This window comes from Mauremys reevesii, linkage group 1, assembly GCF_016161935.1.
Source record: "Mauremys reevesii isolate NIE-2019 linkage group 1, ASM1616193v1, whole genome shotgun sequence".
Classification (NCBI taxonomy): domain Eukaryota; kingdom Metazoa; phylum Chordata; order Testudines; family Geoemydidae; genus Mauremys; species Mauremys reevesii.
Window position 1 is genome coordinate 230376937 of NC_052623.1, and position 19236 is coordinate 230396172.

Genomic DNA, 19236 nt, shown 5'->3' on the forward strand with positions numbered 1-19236 from the left:
GCTACATCTCTGGCTAAAGTTGTAACAGATTTTGTGGATTGGGCACAGAGGGGGACCTGTACTTTATGCTCATCAGGGGTTTACACAGTTCCCACCACCCATTTGCACTGCCACCATGCCTCCTGTAATGATTACTCCTTCTGTCATGGGAGGGTGTCCATTCCTAGCCACCAGACAAAGCAATGGAGAACCGCACACCTTAATACTATTGCATATTCCCAGCACACACCTACGGCTCCCCGGGAGCTTTTGGTAACTTATCCCCTTAACACAGAGATGACGAACGCATTAATACTGTAATCCCAGCATCTGCTATGAGACGCGGGATGAAACCACCTGGCCAAATGTCAAAACATTTTCGAAGGCCTAGATCTGGATGGTCCCATTTCTCAACGACGGTGAATTATTTGTTCCAAGGTGGCTCTGTATTGAAACTCGCTTCCACTCCTCAGGAGCAGCAACTGGTCACTTGAAATTTCTAAAGAGTAATCTTGTATTTATAGATCCAAATGTTGTTCAGGGTTAAAAATCAGGAAGACAACATGACAGACCAAATTACTATATTCTCTTAAAGCCAAATTGAAAGCTGAGTTTCCTGAGGGATTTTTATTTCTGTGTAATTCCACTGAAAAATAAGTGAAATACTGACTTGCTACTGAGGAAAAAAAAAAGGGGGAGGAACAGTATCTGAAGCACAGCTTGTGAAACTAATATTTATAAGTTCCTATAGAGTTGTTCAGTCTCAGAAAAAACGTCTAAAGGGAGGCATGGCAAAAGAGAGAGAGAGTGTACAGGCATTAATTGTTCTCACTAGTCAATATAAGTAGTAGTCCTGGATTTAAGATGCAGTAGGGAAAAATTAAGGAAGTTAGGGGAAGTATTCCCTTAGTATATTTCTACTTTTGGGATGAATCCCCAGAGTCCTACATGCCTGTTTCACTCTAGGGAAGGTTGCATTCCCCAAAGGACAGAAGACTCACTCAGCTGAAATAAGGGAGCATCTACAGCCTGTCTCTGTAACATAACACTTTTAGAAATAAATGGACTTGCCACTTGGGATTTCAGTGCACACTTTTGTACAGCACTGCTCTCATGCCTTTGCTTCCAGATCAGATGTCTGGTTTGGCAGGACAGTTTTACAACCACCATTTAAACAGAACCGTTCATCCCACCTTCCTGGGGGTTGTACCACTAGCCACATTCTCACAAGAGAGAATATGCTAGGTGAAAAATATTGAAGTGTTTTGCAGATCCAAAATGCTACAGGTTAGACATGCAAACTCTTAGGCAAATTTTTTTTTTAATCTCCGTACGCAAAGAACACACCAGGAAGTGGTTAGATGTATGACTTGCAAGCTTCTGCACTTAGGACATGTTGTGAGAAGGTTAAATCATGTAATTCAAGAAGCAGCAATATCATGTCAACAAATAACACTCATTTTAACCTACAAATCAAATGCATGTGTATTAGCAACTGAAGTGGCACTAAACCTACTTTCTGAAACCCAAAACTACATGAAACTCACCGGGGTGAGGAGAAGAGGGAAAGAGCTCAAGATCTGTAAAATAATCAGTTCACAGTACAAACACTCATTGGGCTAATATTGCTAAAATATCATTACACTAGCAATAAACTTAAGGTACCTAGAACGGAAACATTTGCTATATAGAATGGCAGAAAAATCTCATATCTGCCTCACTGCTGACAAGCCATCTCTCCATTCAGTGTCTCTGGCTCTCCTTAGCTATAATATCACATGGAGTCGCTCCAGCATAGGTTCCAGAAAGGTTCCTGCTTTACAGGAAAACAGTTGTCTTTGTTTCCCTAACAGATCCAACTGTTGTATCCACATCAACAGTTCAGGGACCCATTACAAGGCCTTCTCAAACTAGTTGTGTGGGGCCTTCTTTCACCAAGCACCCAACCCAATGGATCACAAGTCACCTCTTCTTGCACATTCCACTTCCCCTAAAAGAAACAGCTTCTCTTTCTTCCCTGTCTGGTTTTAAGAGGCCTAGAACTCCTAATGTAACAACTATTGTGTTAACCCTTGTGTTGGCAAGTCTCAGGAGGGTCTTCCCCAGAATGAACCCCCCCAAAAAAAAAAAAAAGGCATATCAATTTTGCCCAGACTCATCAAGCAACAAGTTATGCTAGAAGAAAGTCATATGGAGTTTAAGATGCATTGGAACCATAAACTCATTTCAACATCTACATCATTTTTTTCAGGTATAGTCAAATAACTACCAAAAAGCTTCCCGGTAACACCGTGTTACCAACTTTCATTATTTTATCATGAGTCTTGTAATATTTGTTATTTTTCTTAAAATACCAGCTCCTGGAGCTCTGTGATTACATAAGGATCTCACCTTTCATTAAGTTTCTAGCACTCATGGTTCCAGAGAAAAGCTTGAAAATGTGACCACTGCCCTGAAGGATCGAGAACCAGAAGGCTAATGAGAAAAACCCAAAATGTATTACTGTTTTACAGTCTCATGCTTTTGGGGGCCTCATTCATGACCATTTGGAATTGGCAAAATGGATTATTAGACAGTGAATATCCAACGTGGGCTCCCTCCTAAAGCTTTTATTCAAAATGAGCAGGAGGGTTTTTTTGAGTAAGGGCTCCAGGAGTGGAATCTTTTGTTCATAAACCATTTGAGGCATGTGCGTGTGTCCTTGTCCTTTAATTAAACAAACAATTTACAGTTGGTATATTTTCAACCAAATGAATATTTACTACCCAATGGTATTTACTACATATTTGATACTTCGAAAAAGAAAAAAAAATTACCAAAAAAACTAACTATTGCAGGTGATAAATTTAATATTTGAATGGAACCCACTGAATGAGTCACCTAATTCAAATACGATCACAGGCTGCATGCTGCTGTATTTCTCAGGTTTAAACAAACTACATTTTATTGGCATTTGCCAATAATAAAAGGCAATTTTTGTGTAGTAAACCCAGCAATTTTATCAACAGTCAGGACTGTACAGTTCCTTCATTGGGCACTTTAAATTGTTCCATCAGCCTCACTAGTTACATTACTTGATATTCATAATTTTCAGATTTAATAAGCCAACAGAATCTAATGAAAAACAATAGAAACTTTGTCTTTGAACTTTACCAAATTACCTTTCTGCAGTTCAGTTTCTCAGTAGCCTGGAGAGTTCTCTTTTCTGCACTCCATCTAGTCTCAGTAGGCAATAGGAATACAGGTTACTGGCATATCTCATAGCCCATTTTTTGAGTACTTCCAAAAATAATCCACTTTGCAAGACCAACTCATAAACACAGGACTATGGAAAGCAAGCAAAAATTCTACCTACACAATCATAGCTTTTGAAGGACTAGCTGTATTAACTTTGATCAAATTCACGAGTTTAGAAAGGATATTGTCATTTAATAATTTTAGAGACTTTTCACTCCTTAGTGGATAAACTTCTAAATACAGACAGACATTTGTTTCCTTCCCTAAAAGATTTTCTTCCTCTGCACACAAGTTTGATTTTTGTAAAATTGCACATAAATGCTCTGCTACTGTCATTTTTTTTTAAACCACACTGTAACACGCATGAGATCCTCATCTGATGTAAAACAGTGTACCTCCTATGCACCAGTTTACATCATTGGAAGATATGACTTGTTATTTGTAAAATAAAAACAGATATATTACCTTTGAAAACTGAAAGGGGTATAAAGTGGGGGGGGGTCATGTGTGGGCCTCGCAATCTCCAGAACCCATATTAATCATGGTTCTGCACATTCGCAAACCAGGTCCAAGTGCAGACTGTACTGCTAGTGAAGTTAACAAGGCCAGTCATTATGATGCAATTTGAACCAACTTGGAAGGACAAAACAGGGTAAGATTTAAATTTATTTTGATGCTATAGGTAAGATTCTCCACCATTCATTGGGGCAAACTCTTCTGGATCTTGGAGGCTGAACCATCCAGAGATGTTCCAAAGAGAAAACAATAAAATACTTAGCATCAAATAAGCTTATGCATTTGTTCCCATTACAAGGATTCTGGACTTGTGATCAAACCTTGACCACTCACCATTACATGGTCTCTGTTACTTCCTGTGCTGTAGCAACAATTACACAGGCATTACACAATGTATTCTGTGGAGTCAGTAACAGGCTATATGAACAATAACTAAAAAATTAATATTTAAGGCTCAGATTCAAATATGCCTGCTCAGGTTGAGTAGTACCTTCCTCTACCAGTAATCCTACTGCAGCAAATATTTATATTGACATTAACAACAGTGGAACTACTCATGAAGTAGGGCACTACGCAGCTTGAGCAAAGCAATCAGAGTTTGCCCCTTGATAACATATCTTTAAGTCCCAAACAGGATCATTAGAACATTTCTACTCTCCAGGTGCTAATTTGCTTCCTGTATTTATCCAGCCAGTTATGGTGCATTCAGTTACAACCCATGGCTGGCTTTCTTCAATAGTTACAGCACATTTGAGCATGGACACTTTTCCCACAAGAATTATGAGGCTCAAATTTACAAATGAAATGGTCCCTAGCAGATTATTTTCTCTATGAAATCTACATATGTGCAACCCAACGTGTCAAGCTCCTTTCATCTCAGTAACATTGCCAAGTCCATAATTATTCCCTTGTAAAACTATCCAACTGTTGTGACAGAGAGAGACATATACACACCAACAGTCTTTCTCAATGAAACCGCTCTAACGGTTGAATAGTCTTACAGCTAACCAATATATGAAATCCTGAGATGCAAGAATAACGAATGCATTTATTTTCTGGTGACAACTTCCCAGACCATCATTAGAAAAATCATACAAATGATTTTGCTGAACTGAAATCTAGTTTATGGTGCATTTTTTTCAGATTTATCCTTGACATTAGGCTGTTCAGTTCCTCAGTAAATAAGTATATAACTGTATCTATAGAACTATTTTATATTTTTAAGGGCAAGAGCAACTTTTACAGTTATTTCTCTCCAAACCACGGAAATGTCACTATGGTGATATAAACATAGGAAATCCACATTGACTCAAAAGGTTGTTTTTATATACCGTATTTTTCCGTGTATAAGACTATACTTTTTCCTAAAATCCTTAGCCTAAAAATTGAGGGTAGTCTTATACATGGAAGTAAGCCGCCTGTTCCCTGCCCTCTGACCCCCCCAACCCCTATCCACCCCCCCACCCCGGAACTCCCCTGCCCTCTCTCCAACACCCCCTCCCTGCCCCCTTACCGCGCTGCCTGCACATGGCTGGTGGCGCTACAATCCATCCGCGGCTGGAGCTGGGAGCGCGGGGCCGGGCAGTGTCCGGAGCCGGGCATCCGGGTAGGTGGGGTCGCGGCCGCCGCAGTGCCCGGACCGCACTACCGGAGCCGGGCTGCTGGGGACGCAGGGAGCCGGGCGGCTGGGGAGCCAGGAGCTGGCGGCTCCCAGCCGCCCGCTCGCCCCCAGCTCCGGTAGTGCGGTCCGGGCACTGCGGCGGCTGGGGACTGGGGGAGCCGGGCGGCAGGGGACCGCGGGCGCCGGGGCCACGGGGAGCCGGGCGGCTGGGGCCCGGGGAGCGGGGTGGCTCCCCGCCTCCCCAGCCGCCTGGCTCCCCGGCTGCCCGGCTCCGGTAGTGCGGTCCGGGTCCTGCAGCGGCTGGGGACCGGGGGAGCCGGGCGGCCGGGGGAGCCGGGCGGCCGGGGACCGGGGTAGCCGGGCGGCCGGGGAGGGACGCGGCAGGAGCCGGGGAGGGCTGCCGCCGGAGACCAGCTGGGCGCACGGCCCTCCTCCTTCCCTCTACCCCTACCTCCGCGTCCTCTTCCTGGGCCTGAGCAGCAAAGTCGGGGGGGACAGCTGCAGTGCGGCTGGAGGGAAAAGAAAACAAAACAAAAAAACCCGGGGCATGGCCGGAGCGGCAAAGCAGGGGAGAAAAAAAAACAAAAACCTGAATTTGGGGTTAGAAAAGTGGGGGTGTCTTATACATGGGGGCGTCTTATACATGGAAAAATACGGTATTACAACTTCACCTCTGGCACAGTTTACTAACAGGAAATTATAGTAAACCAACAGCAAAGCCCCATTTATGAGCTAACCAAATAGGTGTAGTCTAGAAGAAGTTAATAGCTGTTACTGTACTCACAGAATAAATAGCCTGAACTAGAAAATGAAAGATTACATGTCAAGTAAAGTTAATGTTTAGAGACACAAATTGATCCCCAAAGCAGCTAATGCCAACTACTATTAAGGGTGTAGAGGGTAAACCAGGGTCTTCCAGTCCCAAACCACCTCACCATCAGATCCAGAAGGACCCACCCAGAGCATCAGGCCCAGCAGCTTCCTGTCTCCCATGCCACACAAGGAACATCAGCAACCAAGTGGAGTCTTCACAGCCGCTGACATCATCATCATCCATTCAACTGTGAAATCTAGACTCTGGATAGCCCTAATTTTTCTCCTCCTGCAACACAGCATTGGTTGTCATCCCACTTCCCGCTGCCCCTCTCCTACCACTTTGATCCTTCTGGTAACCTCAATATCCTGGCTTTACATTTTGCATTTCACGGTCCCTCCTTCCCTCTTTCTCACACTCTCTTTTTCCACTACATGTCTCCCTCTCTTACCAAAAAGCCTCCAAGGCCCAGATCCTCAAAAGGTATTTAGGTGCTTAATGCCCATTGAAACCACTGAATCTGGGCCTAAGTTTTTATAGTATAAATAAAATATTGAATTGACTATCTTAAAAAAAAAAAAAAATGAACTATCAAGATGGTTGGATATCACCACCCTGACAACTCTGGGTATCTTTCTCCCCACCATTTTTTGTCCTTACAGATTATAATTGGAGTGAGGACTGTGTAATCCTGTACATTTGTACAGTATGTAGCACATGTAAGGTGCTGCCATAAGAATTACCAATAAATAATATCGTTGTTAAGCTTAAAGCAACATGATTCAGGTTCTCATTTTTCCCATTGTATTTTAAATACGTTTTCACCAAAGACATTTCGTGTGCAGTAAAAAGGACACTCAGATCCTTTTAAAATTTAATTGACATTAACATAAAAATGTTGGCGCCTGAAAGGTAACAAGGTCTTGCATGTGACAAACATTCAAGGTGAAATTGAGAAGCATCATGCTGCTTGAAATAGTATTTTTTAGATGAGATGTAAAATTGATGTCCGACCCATTTTGTTGTTAAAAAATCTCATGGCAGTGACCATCGTACACAGTAGGCATGTTATAACCCAGCTGTCAAGGGCAAAATTCATATTGGATAATCACATTCTACATAAAAGGTTCCTCTGTAGTTTTAAAGAGACAAAGTGTCCCTCATTTCATCTCATACAGTTCCTAAGTACTGCGATTCTAGATACTTTTTGGTTTTCTGTAAGCAATACCTGGAACCATTTTGCAAGAGAAGAATCGCCTTCCCTCCAAATACCCCATCTCAAAACATTTCATTCTGAAGACCACCAGTATTGACCCAGGCCACTGGTGGTCTGAAGACCAGTGTGTGATCCATCTAGTTCAGGCGTCGGCAACCTTTCAGAAGTGGTGTGCTGAGTCTTCATTTATTCACTCTAATTTAAGGTTTTGCATGCCAGTAATACATTTTAATGTTTTTAGAAGGTCTCTCTCTCTATAAGTCTATAATATACATACAACAATAGTTCAGTTATAAAGTAAATAAGGTTTTTAAAATGTTTAAGAAGCTCCATTTAAAATTAAATTAAAATGCAGAGCCTCCTGGACCGGTGGCCAGGACCCGGGCAGTGTGAGTGCCACTGAAAAATCAGCTCATATGCCGCCTTTGGCACATGTGCCATAGGTTGCCTACCCCTGATCTAGTTAAAACACTGCTGCAAGTAGAGGGCAGCACTGCAGGAGGAAAACCTAATTCTCTACCACCAATGCACAAAATATCAGATCAGCTGGGGACCTATCTTAGGTAATTATATAGTACCTATTAATATAGTATCCGAGTGCCTCACAATTTTTAATGTATTTAGCCTCACAACACCCCTGTGAGGCAGGGAAGTACTAAAACTGTATTGCATTTTACAGATGGAGAACTGAGGAAGTCTGACATTAAGGGTATGGCTACACTTGAGAGTTGCAGTGCTGGGAGTTACAGCGCTGGTCGTACAGCTGTGTAGGGAAAGCGCTGGTGTGTGGCCACACTCAGCTACCAGCGCTGCAGTGTGGCCACATTTGCAGCATTTGCAGTGCTGCTGGGAGTGATGCATTATGGGCAGCTATCCCAGCGTTCAAGTGGCAGCAACGTGCTTTTCAAAAGAGGGGGGTGGGGTGGAGTGTGACAGGGACCGGGGGAAGAGAGAGAGAGTGGATTTTTGGAGCAGACACTGTGTATCAGCTCCCTGCCTTGCAAAATCAGAAAATTTTCCCGACCCCTGACTCTTAACTGCAAACAGCCTGCAGACCAGATAAGCATCTGCTCCAACGGACTACCTTTCTCCCCCCTGCCCCCACTGTTTCTATCCTCAAGCAAACACTCATCCCCCTGCCTGCCTCATTCACAGCAAGGTAGTGGGTTATCTCATTTGATTATTCGCAGTCAGTTACAGATTGATCACAGCAAACAGGAGCTGTGTTTGTTTTTTAGATAAGCAGCTCCCAGAGCCCCGAGTTCACAACAAAACAAAGAGAGTAATTTAGTTAAAAGCATTCTGGGATATCTCCTAATACCCTGGAGACCAATAACAGCGCTGGTGTGTGGCCACACTTTACGAGCAGCGCTGCAGCACCAGCACTGCAATCGTTATACCCCAAGCAGACCCAGGTGTACAGCCAGCGCTGCAGCCAGGGAGTTGCAGCACTGGATGTGCCCTGCAGGTGTGGACAGTTACTAATTGCAGCGCTGGAAAGCCTCCACCAGCACTGCAACTCTCAAGTGTAGCCATACACTAAGTGACCTGCCTAAAGTCACAGATGTAGAGCTTGTTTACACCCAGTGATGAGCTGGGTGCAAAATCATAACAACCGGTTCCCTCCTCACCCCAGGAGGGATCATGCCCACCCCCGGACTCCTGCCCCATCCAACCCCCCCGCGTTCCTTGATGCCGCCCCCCTCACCCCAGGGACCCCTGCCCCATCCACCCCCCTTCCCTGTACCCTGAGTGCCCTCCGCCGCCCCATCCAACCCCTCCTCTCATTCTTGATGGCCCCCTGGGACCCCTGCCCCATCCAACCACCTCTTCTCTCTGTCCCCTGACTGCCCCTGGAACCCTTGCCCGACTGCCCGCCACCCCATCCAACCCCTGATCCTTTCTGACTGCCCCACCAGGACCCTTGCCCCTATTCAATCCCCCTGTTCCCTGCCCTCTGACCCCCCACCCCCGAACTCCCCTACCCTCTCTCCAACACCCCCTCCCTGCCCCCTTACCGCGCTGCCTGGACGTGTCTGGCGGCGCTACAGTCCGGCCGCTGCTGGAGCCGGGAGCCCGGGACGCGGGGTGGGACAGGAGCCGCGCCACAGGAGCCAGAGGATGTGGTGGGAGCCCGGTGGCCGGAGCCAGGCAGCTGGCCGGGTGGAGCTAGAGCTGGAACCGGGCAGCCGGGGCCACTGCCACGCCCGGACCCACGCTGCCAGAGCCCGGCCCCCTGGCAAAACAGCAGGAGCCGGGCGGCTGGAGCCACGGGGCCAGGCCGGTCCAGAGCTGGGGGGCCGTGTCCGGAGCCGGGCATCCGGGTAGGTGGGGTCGCGGCCGCCGCTGTGCCCGGACCCGCACTACCAGAGCCGGGCGGCCGGGGATGCGGGGCTGGGGAGGGTCACGGCCAGAGCTGGGCGGCCGGGGACGCGGGGCTGGGGAGGGTCAGGGTCGGGGACGTGGGGCGGGCCGCGGCCGGAGCCAGGCAGTCGGGGACGTGGGGCCGGGGAGGGTCGGGAACGTGGGACTGGGGAGGGTCGGGGCCGGGAACGCGGGGCAGGGTGGCCGGGGCCACGGGGCCGGGGCGGGCCGCGGCTGGAGACCGGCCGGGGCACACGGCCCCCCTAGTTCCCTACCTCAGCGTCGTCTTCCTTGTCCTGAGCGGGAAGCCTGCTTGCTTCTCAGCCCTCCCAGGCTTCCCGCGCGAACAGCTGAATGGCGGGAAGCAGGGCGGAGTAGAAGCAGGGAGGAGCATTCATGGCAGGAGGTGGAGGCAGAGCTGAGGTGAGCTGGGGCCGCAGCAGGGAGCGCTTGTTAAATTTAAATGCCCTTTTAGAACCAGTTTGTCCCACGGGGAACAACCAGTTCTAAAAGGGCTTCTAAATTTAACAACCGGTTCCCGGGAACCGGTGCGAACCGGCTGCAGTTCACCACTGGCTGCACCATTGTAGCACTTTAGTGAAGATACTACTATGCCAATGGGAGAACTTCGCCCATTGGCATATCTAATCCAACTCCACAAGAGGCCATAATTATGTCGATAGGAGAAGCTTTCCTGACGACACAGCACTGTCTACTCTGGGAGTTCACTATAACTACATCGCTCCATTTTTTCACACCCCGAGTGAGGTAAGTTTGTAGTGTAGACCTGGCCATAGTCTGTGACAGAGCAGGAAACAGAACCCAAGTATGCCAAGTTCCAGGCTAGAGTTCTAAAAACTTGACCAAGAGCAAAAGGACAAAAATACTAGACTCTTGAAATAAACGTGACATTAAAGAGTTTCAGAAAATTCTTATGTCTTCCAAACAGCTGGAACAAAGAAGAAGAACAGTACACCATTTTTGGGCAGCCGTTCATTCCTAAACTACAGGAACAAAAACTAGACGTTTTCACATGTGCTCTGTTTAAAAAGGGTACAAATAAAACACAATTTAATTAGTACCAGAAATATCACATAGTGCTGTATATAGTGCTTCCGCAAAACATATCTGCTGGTGTATAATGTATATCTGCTACACACCACTTCATCTGAATCTACCTGAGATTTACTGAGCTTTCTCAAAGCAATATGGTGATTAGTTGCTTCCAAGTCCAGAGGGTTCTCAAAGGAAAATGACCCCAGGACTTAATTATAGTGCTGCTTCAAGCCATTGTCACTGACACCAAGTCTTGTACACCTAGAAATTAGATCAACCTAGCTATGTTGCTCAGAGCTGTGAAAAATTTTGCACTCTGAGCACCATAGTTAGGATGACCTAACCCCCAGTGTAGATGTGTCCAGGTTGATGGAAGAATTCTCAGCATAGCAAATTAACTACATCAACTGAAAAAACCCTTTTGTCAACACAGGAAATGTCTACACTCTGTACTCCTGAGAGAATTCTGCTCTACAGTGCAAGTGCAGAATTAATGTCCCCCAGAGATTTTTCCACACCCGCAGAATAATTAATTCTGATGCCGAGGTGAAGGGAAGCCTCGAGAAAGGTGTAATTGCAGTGTGACCTTTCACCCACAAGGGCAGCTGGCTGACAGGCTAGAGTAGCCAGCTATGGGGAAGGACTGGGTAGAGACTGCCTTCCTCATAGCACCCTACCCGCAGGGCCAGGTGAGGCGATACAGGATATGGTGGGGATGGACAGAGCAGGGCTCACAGGGTTGCTGGGTGTGTGTGTCACAGACTGGGGTTCATAAGGCTAGTGGAGGGAAAACAAACTGGGGCAGGGGCACAGGAGCTAGTTGGGTGGCAACATTGAGACAGAGGCTGAATTGGGAGTGGGGGTGCAGGGCCACATTGTGACGGATGGGGGATGCAGGGACACATGGAAACAAGGGCAGCTATGCCTGGCTGAATGGGGATGCAGGGTCACATGTGGACAGAGGGGAGCGAAGGTGCAAGGCCATCTGTGGACATGTGCAGATGTACCTGACTGAATGGGAGAGGCTAGGGATAAGCCAGGGACTGCATGGAGGAGATTCCCCAACTCCCTAACAATCCCTTCCTCCCTCCTCCCCCCCCCCCCCAAAAAAAATACCAAAACTCTTCCATACTCCCAACAATTCAGGTTCCCTCCCAGGCTCCTTCCAATTAATTACTTCCCTCTCCCTCAGCCCCACCATTACTCCTGACTTCCCCAAGCCTTTGCACTGCTTCTGAGAGGTGCGGGAAATACATTTCTGTATTGTAGTTTAAATTAACTCTTACTCAGAATTCTGTATTAATATGTCTAGTAAGGAATCTATTTGTCAAAATCTTTTCCTGGATCTTTTTTGTTGTCTGTATTGTTACAGACATACTTGCTGACAGGTATTTTGAAATAAATTACCATAATAATTGAAACTGGCATGATTATATTGTGGTATTTTGACAAATAAAATGCAGAATTTTGCAAATTTTTAAAATATTATGCACAGAATTTTTTACTTTTTGGCACAGAATTCCCACAAGAGAAACCCTGGAGATACACTGCTAGAGCTGTGCTACTGCAGTGTAGATATACCAAGTCAGTCTTGACAGATTTCCTTCTGCCACCTTGCTACGCATGCCTACTTACAGCGAAACAGAACAAACCATTGCCACTGAAGGGAATAGTCATATATATGTTTAACATTTCTCCTTAGAGTATCTGTTAACTTTCTGCATCCTTGCATTCATCCTCTTTGGAGACCTACATTAATTGTTTATAATGAAGCTGAGGACACATTTGCAAAGTGGAGGTAGTTGTATACTGTTTGCATTCTCTGTAGGGGGCACTGGTAGCTATCTGTATCTTCACAGCAGCCTGAGGTCTATCCTGCTTTTAGTAAACCTCACCTTCCTATAGCTGTATGCATTATTATAATTCTTCTCCTCTTCTATGCTACCTCCACCTCAAAGGGCCGATAATGCCAATAGCGTTATATGGATAGCAAAAGCAGAGGATAAATTATACAGAATATCCAAGTAAGATCATATAAGCCAAAAATGTAAAAAACCTACAAGATCATTGAGATCTTCAACCTGTAAGCGCAGGATATAAATACCCAGACAGATGACACAATGCATCCATCCACAAGATCATGCAGGACATCTGTGGCCCAATAGAGAAACTCAAATTTTGCTCTTGTATTCATGTTTCTTCAGGTGAATCTCCTAATGGAATGTTGGTGCTTCTACACAAAACACTAAATTGCACATTCTGTTGTAAACACTACTATGAAGACATATTTGCAGTGTACGCTAAAGACATGCAATCAACAGTGATGGAAGAGGGCACAAAATTAAAAAAGCATAGGGATTCTATCAAAAAAGTTGTTACCTTACGTCTGACCACCCATTCAGAGCAGAGTTTTGAACAGGAAGACAGATGAAACAAAAAGGGACACTGTTTTCTAGCTCTTATTCTTCAGTCAGGTTCCTTCTAAATCTGCCGTGAAAAAGAAAAGAAGAGCAGGTCAGGTAAATGCAATATTGTACAGATGTTTTCTTTGTGATGTTCTACATTTGATCATTTGCCATAAACAGGGAATAACTAAAAGACATCTTTTCTTAGCCACTCACATTACAGATTTGATGTTGACAAGCTTGCCTCTCTCTGCTCTGGTAAAATACCTTTAGCCAACTATTCAGAGTATGTCTACACTACCCGCCGGATCGACAGGTAATGATCGATCTATCGGGGATTGATTTATTGTGTCTAGTGTAGGTGCAGATAAATAGATCCCCCATCACTCTGCCATCGACTCTGGAACTCCACCACAGCAGAAGCGGAGTCGGCGGGGGAGCGGCGGCCATTGATCCCATGCCGCGAGGATGCAAAGTAAGTGATTCTAAGTTGATCTAAGATACGTCGACTTATCTTAGATTGATTCCACCCCCTCCCCAGTGTAGACCAGGCCTCAGATGGGACAACGGAAGTGAATTCAATTGGAAACCTAAATCTTTCAGTGACTGTGCTGAGCTGAGAGGAGAGAGACTATGAAGAAGGGATAGATCTTTGTCACTTGTAGTTTTCTAACGGTAAGATTTATGGGCACCAGATATCCTATGTGGAAGATAAGCCCCCAGGTTTTGTCCTTTTGACAATGGAAATATCAAGTTATGTAAAACCCTGGATGTCAATTCCGTGCCTGATTCTCACTGCACCTTCTGCTGTCATTTACATGTAAGCAAAGTGGGTATGGAATGTTACCACCTCTGAGAGTGGAGAATTCTGATTTATTTGCATTTTTGCACCACTTCTGCACAGGTACTAATGACTACACAAGATACAATGCAGTGGAAAAATCATGCCCTTTAGGTATCAGTTATCAAGAAAAACATTTTCAAAGAATTCAGAGCATCTAGGATAGAAGGCACCATATAACAGCAATTATTATTTCGGAGACGTGGATGGACATGGCAGAGGATTGCATTTGGCAGATACATATTTCACAAAAAGGTGTGCATGGAAGCATCCTATTAATCTGCAAATGCAAGGAATTAGTGGAATTTATACAAAGCCTTCTAGAACAGAGTGCAGTCAAGTAGCCACCCTTTGGGATAATCCTGTAGTTGTGAAGACATATACAAAGAACTGGAGAAGAAAAAAAATTACATTAAAAATCCTTAAAAAGAACAAAAGAATGTTGAAATTCGTACTGTATGCATGATGCTTAGAAGAATCCTATTTTCTGTTAGCTTGGAACAATCAAAACCCCAATCTGAAGAGCCAAAATGTACTCTCTAGCCATCCAACAAACTACTAAACTGCACTTAAACATCCTGGGAGCTCTGACCACTGGGACCAATTTTATTATTCAAATGATTATTTATATAAAGGCTGTTAGTGTAAGCAGCTGTGCAATATGAAAAAAAAAAACACCTAACAAACAACCCCCCCACACACAAATACATATGTAAAGAGCAGCAAACCATATCAAAAGGCCTAACGTCTAACATCACAGGAGTAAACAAAGAGGCACAGAACTAATTCAAAGTGAAGAGCAGTCCTTATAGCGGGATTTCTTGCAGAGTAGTTTAACTCTCAGAAGAGAGATGGGCAAACATTAATTGGTAGTGTGACAGGCAGCAAAGTTGTCACAAAAATACCTGAATGTGTGAGGGAAACAATAAGCACAGTCAGAAGAGCTTGGGTGGTATGTTGTGAGTGGGAGGGGATGGGGGTGTAGGGTGGATCTGTGCAGAGCTTTTAAGGTCAAGACAGGGAACTTGAACTGGATATGAAGAGAGAAAGGAAGTCAGGGAGGGGATTTGAGGAGTGGGAGAGAGAGATGGTCTCTTGAGGCTGAAAGTGAAGAATGACCTCCTTCCGTCTCAGTTTCCTCATAAATGGCACCAAAGAGCAAAAGAGGAGGAAAATTTGCCTACCAGGCTGCTACTTTGCTCAAACTCCTCCTCTGACACTTGGCCAGTTAGACTCATTGTGCATTTCAGAAACATGCCCATGGCTTAATTGCACATACACTCAATTCTAAGTGCCTTTTTGGGACCCCACTTGCTGTTCAGTGGCATTTACAGGCAAAATTATGCTGAAGGATAGTTTCATTTTCAACTGTAGCTTTTCCATGCTGAATACTTCATGCAGCCAGGATTTTTAAGTACTGGTTAAATCAGATCAGCAGCTTTTCTGTCGAGGGAAACCACATAATATCTAGGAGTCTTCCTCCTGCCTGAACGCAAGGCCAGGTTTCAAGCACTGAGAAACAGCCAGGTAGCCCGCTCTTCTCATACCCAGCCACTACCTTTGTTGCAACGTTGGTTCTAACTGTGCAATCTCCCTTTACTGATCTGGGTCGCAGTGAACATTGACCAGGTCTCTTTAGCAATAACACATTTTAAAAAAAAACAGAAAAAACTAATTACCACAAATTCAAACACTGTTGTGTCACTGCTAAGAAACACAAGGGGAAGTGGCAATCTCCATACAGTGCATTCCCGTCAAGTGAACTGACAACCCTGAATCCATAATGCCAATGGTCAGCCTCCCCTCCACTCAGAGTATCTCCATCAAGAGTATCTCCATCAAGATAGCAAGTCTGGGAGAATCTTGCATTGAAATGAGGAACACTAGTAGGCTTCAGGGCCAGGTCCAACTAGTAAACTCATCAAAAGGAAACATACCGTATGTCCCATATGCCCCCAAACACATCCAAGCCAGTCTTACATGTAGTACAAATTCATGAAAAAGAAAAAAAATATATTTTGGCTACAAAATAGTTGCAGGAACATTTTCTTGCTGACAACCAAATCAGAAATCCAGGCTGACTCTGGACAAGTCATTTAAAGATTTTTTTTCCCCTTTTAAAATACTGTGGATATTTGAACACTGGATAAGATAACAGTGAGGTGGGTTCTTTTAAGAAAAGGGGTCTGTATCTCACAGCTTTCAGCAGCACAAGATGCATAAGTTGCCATGGAAATTAAATGTTATTGAACTGCAGAATATTTGTTTTAAAAAGGATTGTGGGTACCATTACACATAAAGGCTAGGAAAGTACTGGGCTATCATCAGTGCTGGGAAGACTGGTGTTTCAGAATATTTTTGTGATGTTATAATACAATTTTAAGGCAAATTTAAGGACAACTAAAATGACAACCTAGAGACTAACGTTTTCTATTTATTCTACTTAAATGGTACCGCATAGACAGTGACAAACAGTCTTCCCTGCCTATGTGCCTTAATCCTGCCCTGGAGAACTATAGCATTGGGAAAGAGATGGGCACTGAGATATGTTGCTATTTAAATGTTTACTAAAATAACTGTTGAAACTTCCACATCTTGTCCATATGAACTTTGCCCGGCTTGAGAATTAAAGGCACACTAACCATTATTTTAAACCAACAACAAAGATAAACAATTTTGTTACTCTTGGTAGAGTCCAATGTCCTGGTTTTCAGGTGTCATCATCGTATAGCCCTGAAATAGAGCTGATCTTGTCTGAGCCCAAGAAGAGTGTATGAAGTCCTCTGTAACAGGTTTGAAAGTGGTGAGTGATGCCCAGTCAGGGCCTTTCAGTGGCTGTGGGAGTTCTGCAAGGACTCACCCAAGTGTCCTTAGCATCAAGCTTTCAGCTGACAGAGCGAATGGTGCTGTAGACAGCAGATCTGAAATTACTTGCATACAGGTTGTGTATCATCTGGTGTGATCACTCAGTAGAAATGCTGCTAGACCTTCAAAGGCCCAGACCAGTCTGAAGCCAGTTTCTGCTCCCTGTATAGTATGCTAACACACACTTTGGGGAATTCGATTATGCATGCATAAGAATAATACCCTTTTAGCAGTCCTGTCCATGCCAAGGCAACTTAAGAATGGGGTAGTTCAACTCCCTTCCAGCATGAAGGAGGCAAGAGAATGCATGGTAGTAGTATGCATAGCCTTATGGTAGTAGGGAAGGGTCAGTGAAGTGCCAAATAGAAGGGGTGAATCTGTGGCTCAGATGAGAAGTCAATCCTTCTTTATGGGTGCAGTTAAACCTCTCAACTCCTCTGTCAGCCTGGTGATGGAAGAAGTGGGTGAAGGAGGTGAAATGCTGGAAATGACAGGCAGTAATTTGGAACCACCGTCTGTAGCAGTATGTGATGCATGCCATCAAGTTAACAGATCAGCTAGGATCCTCATCATGACCTGAGACTTTATGGCCTAAACTGGAATAACTCTAGGACATTTAGGGATTGGGGTGGGGGCACATCAGTCAGTGAGCAGGTATTTGAGGGTAAGTAGACAAATTTCCCAGAACTTGAGTTGGGTATGGTGGCAATTTGGAGGAATTTGGGGCCCCAAATATTTGCCACTAGGTTGATAGGCTCTGCAGAATTTGACTAAAATGTCTCTGTCAGGACAGAGCATAAATGTCCTGGTATTTCTGGTTTAAAAAAGAAACAAAAACAAACACGTGATTATTCTGGATGAAAGCAAAGACATAAGCTCAGCATGCAACAGGTTCCAAGCAAGGTAATCATCTCAGACAATTTTCCCCAGAGTAACCAGTATGGAAAAAAGGCAATGAGCACTTAGATCAGAGGACCTGCAGTAGACAGTCTCATCTTATGCCAGAGCCCTGACCAGACTAGAGGCTTGCTTTAATTTCTTCCTGAAGATGGTAAGCTGATGAAGTCTATGGAGAAGTGCATACAAATCCACAAAGGAAGAATGCATGCAGCAAAAGGCATGAAATGACAGGTAAAGTAATCAGAATCAGAGACTTCTTCCAAAGAAAACCGAAGCTGGTAATTAAGTGGTTTTGTCCAAAGGGAAATATATTGGCTCCAGCACTAGACTGCAGAGCTGTCAGTGTCTGTGGTTCTCTGTGAATACCACAGAATCTGCCAGAAAAGCAGACAACCCATTTCTCTGCTGCCCACAAGCCCGGAGGTAAAAGCAGTCAGGTTGCAACTGTTCTCAGCAAAGGGAAATCCGAAGGTATTCTGCTGTCACCTCCAGTTTAGACATTTGGACAGAGACAATCAATTGAGGCGTCAGGTTTCCTGTGGTAGGCAAAGAGCATTTTATCCAGGATGAAAGCCTCATTCACTGTCTGGAGATCAACACAACCCCAATCATTTCCTAATGTGTTGGATAACAAAGCACTTGGGCACTTCACATCAATTACATTCAATAATGGTTCGATAACGATGAATTAGGTAAGTGAGCAGAGACTTGCCACTGAAAATCAACAATTCAATGCATGACCTGTAAAACTCATTGACTTGTGCTTGAGTTATGTGGCTAAAAACAGCGATTCCACAGATGTATGAACAAGTCTGGGGTGAAACCCTGGCTCCTGTGAAATCAGTGGGAGTTTTGCCAATGACTTCAACCAAGGCAAGATTTCAACCCAGGTACTGTAAGGCCCAAGAAAAGTCAGCACGTAGGATGAGGAGGATGCCCTCCATATCAAATCAGGACTTGGCAGCAGTAAAGAAGTCAGTGAAAAACATATTAGTCCTGGTGTAGTTTCTTAAAGGCTTGCCACAAACTGGGGAAGTGCTTCAAGTGAGATGCTTCTGAAAATTGAAACAAAACCCTCCACTACAGAATGACCTGAGATTTACAAGTGTAGCTTGAAGCACAGTTCAGGGTGCATAAATACAGATGTTCAATCCCAAAACAGGTGGAAAGTACGACTCATTTTCTCCCTTCTGCCACTGCCTGAGTGCCAGAAGACAATAGAGAATTAGAAACTATGCTCTGCTTTCTGTAAGAGACACAGGGTTGCTGGTACTTCCAAAAAACATGTGAAGGTGGGGAATTACATAGCTGGAACGAAATATGCTGGAGCAACACTTGTGACTACAGTGTCTGTGGAGAACAGTTTGCTGTAATACCAACATTCACCATACCTGTGAGAAGTGCAGTCTTTTCCATTTGAAT

General features: G+C 44.7%; 1 protein-coding gene across 8 annotated transcripts in view; it reads right to left on the reverse strand.

Annotated features, from left to right (window-relative positions):
- Positions 1–19236, reverse strand: part of FAR2 (fatty acyl-CoA reductase 2) — a 214206-nt gene that overhangs the window by 189439 nt on the left and 5531 nt on the right. For 7 of the 8 annotated variants that reach the window (XM_039545340.1, XM_039545315.1, XM_039545301.1 and 4 more), the window contains one exon: positions 13183–13290. The exons of the other annotated variant lie outside the window; for it this stretch is intronic. The gene's annotated coding sequence lies outside the window, so the exon portion shown is untranslated. The remainder of the gene's footprint in view (positions 1–13182; positions 13291–19236) is intronic. 8 annotated transcript variants of the gene reach the window in all.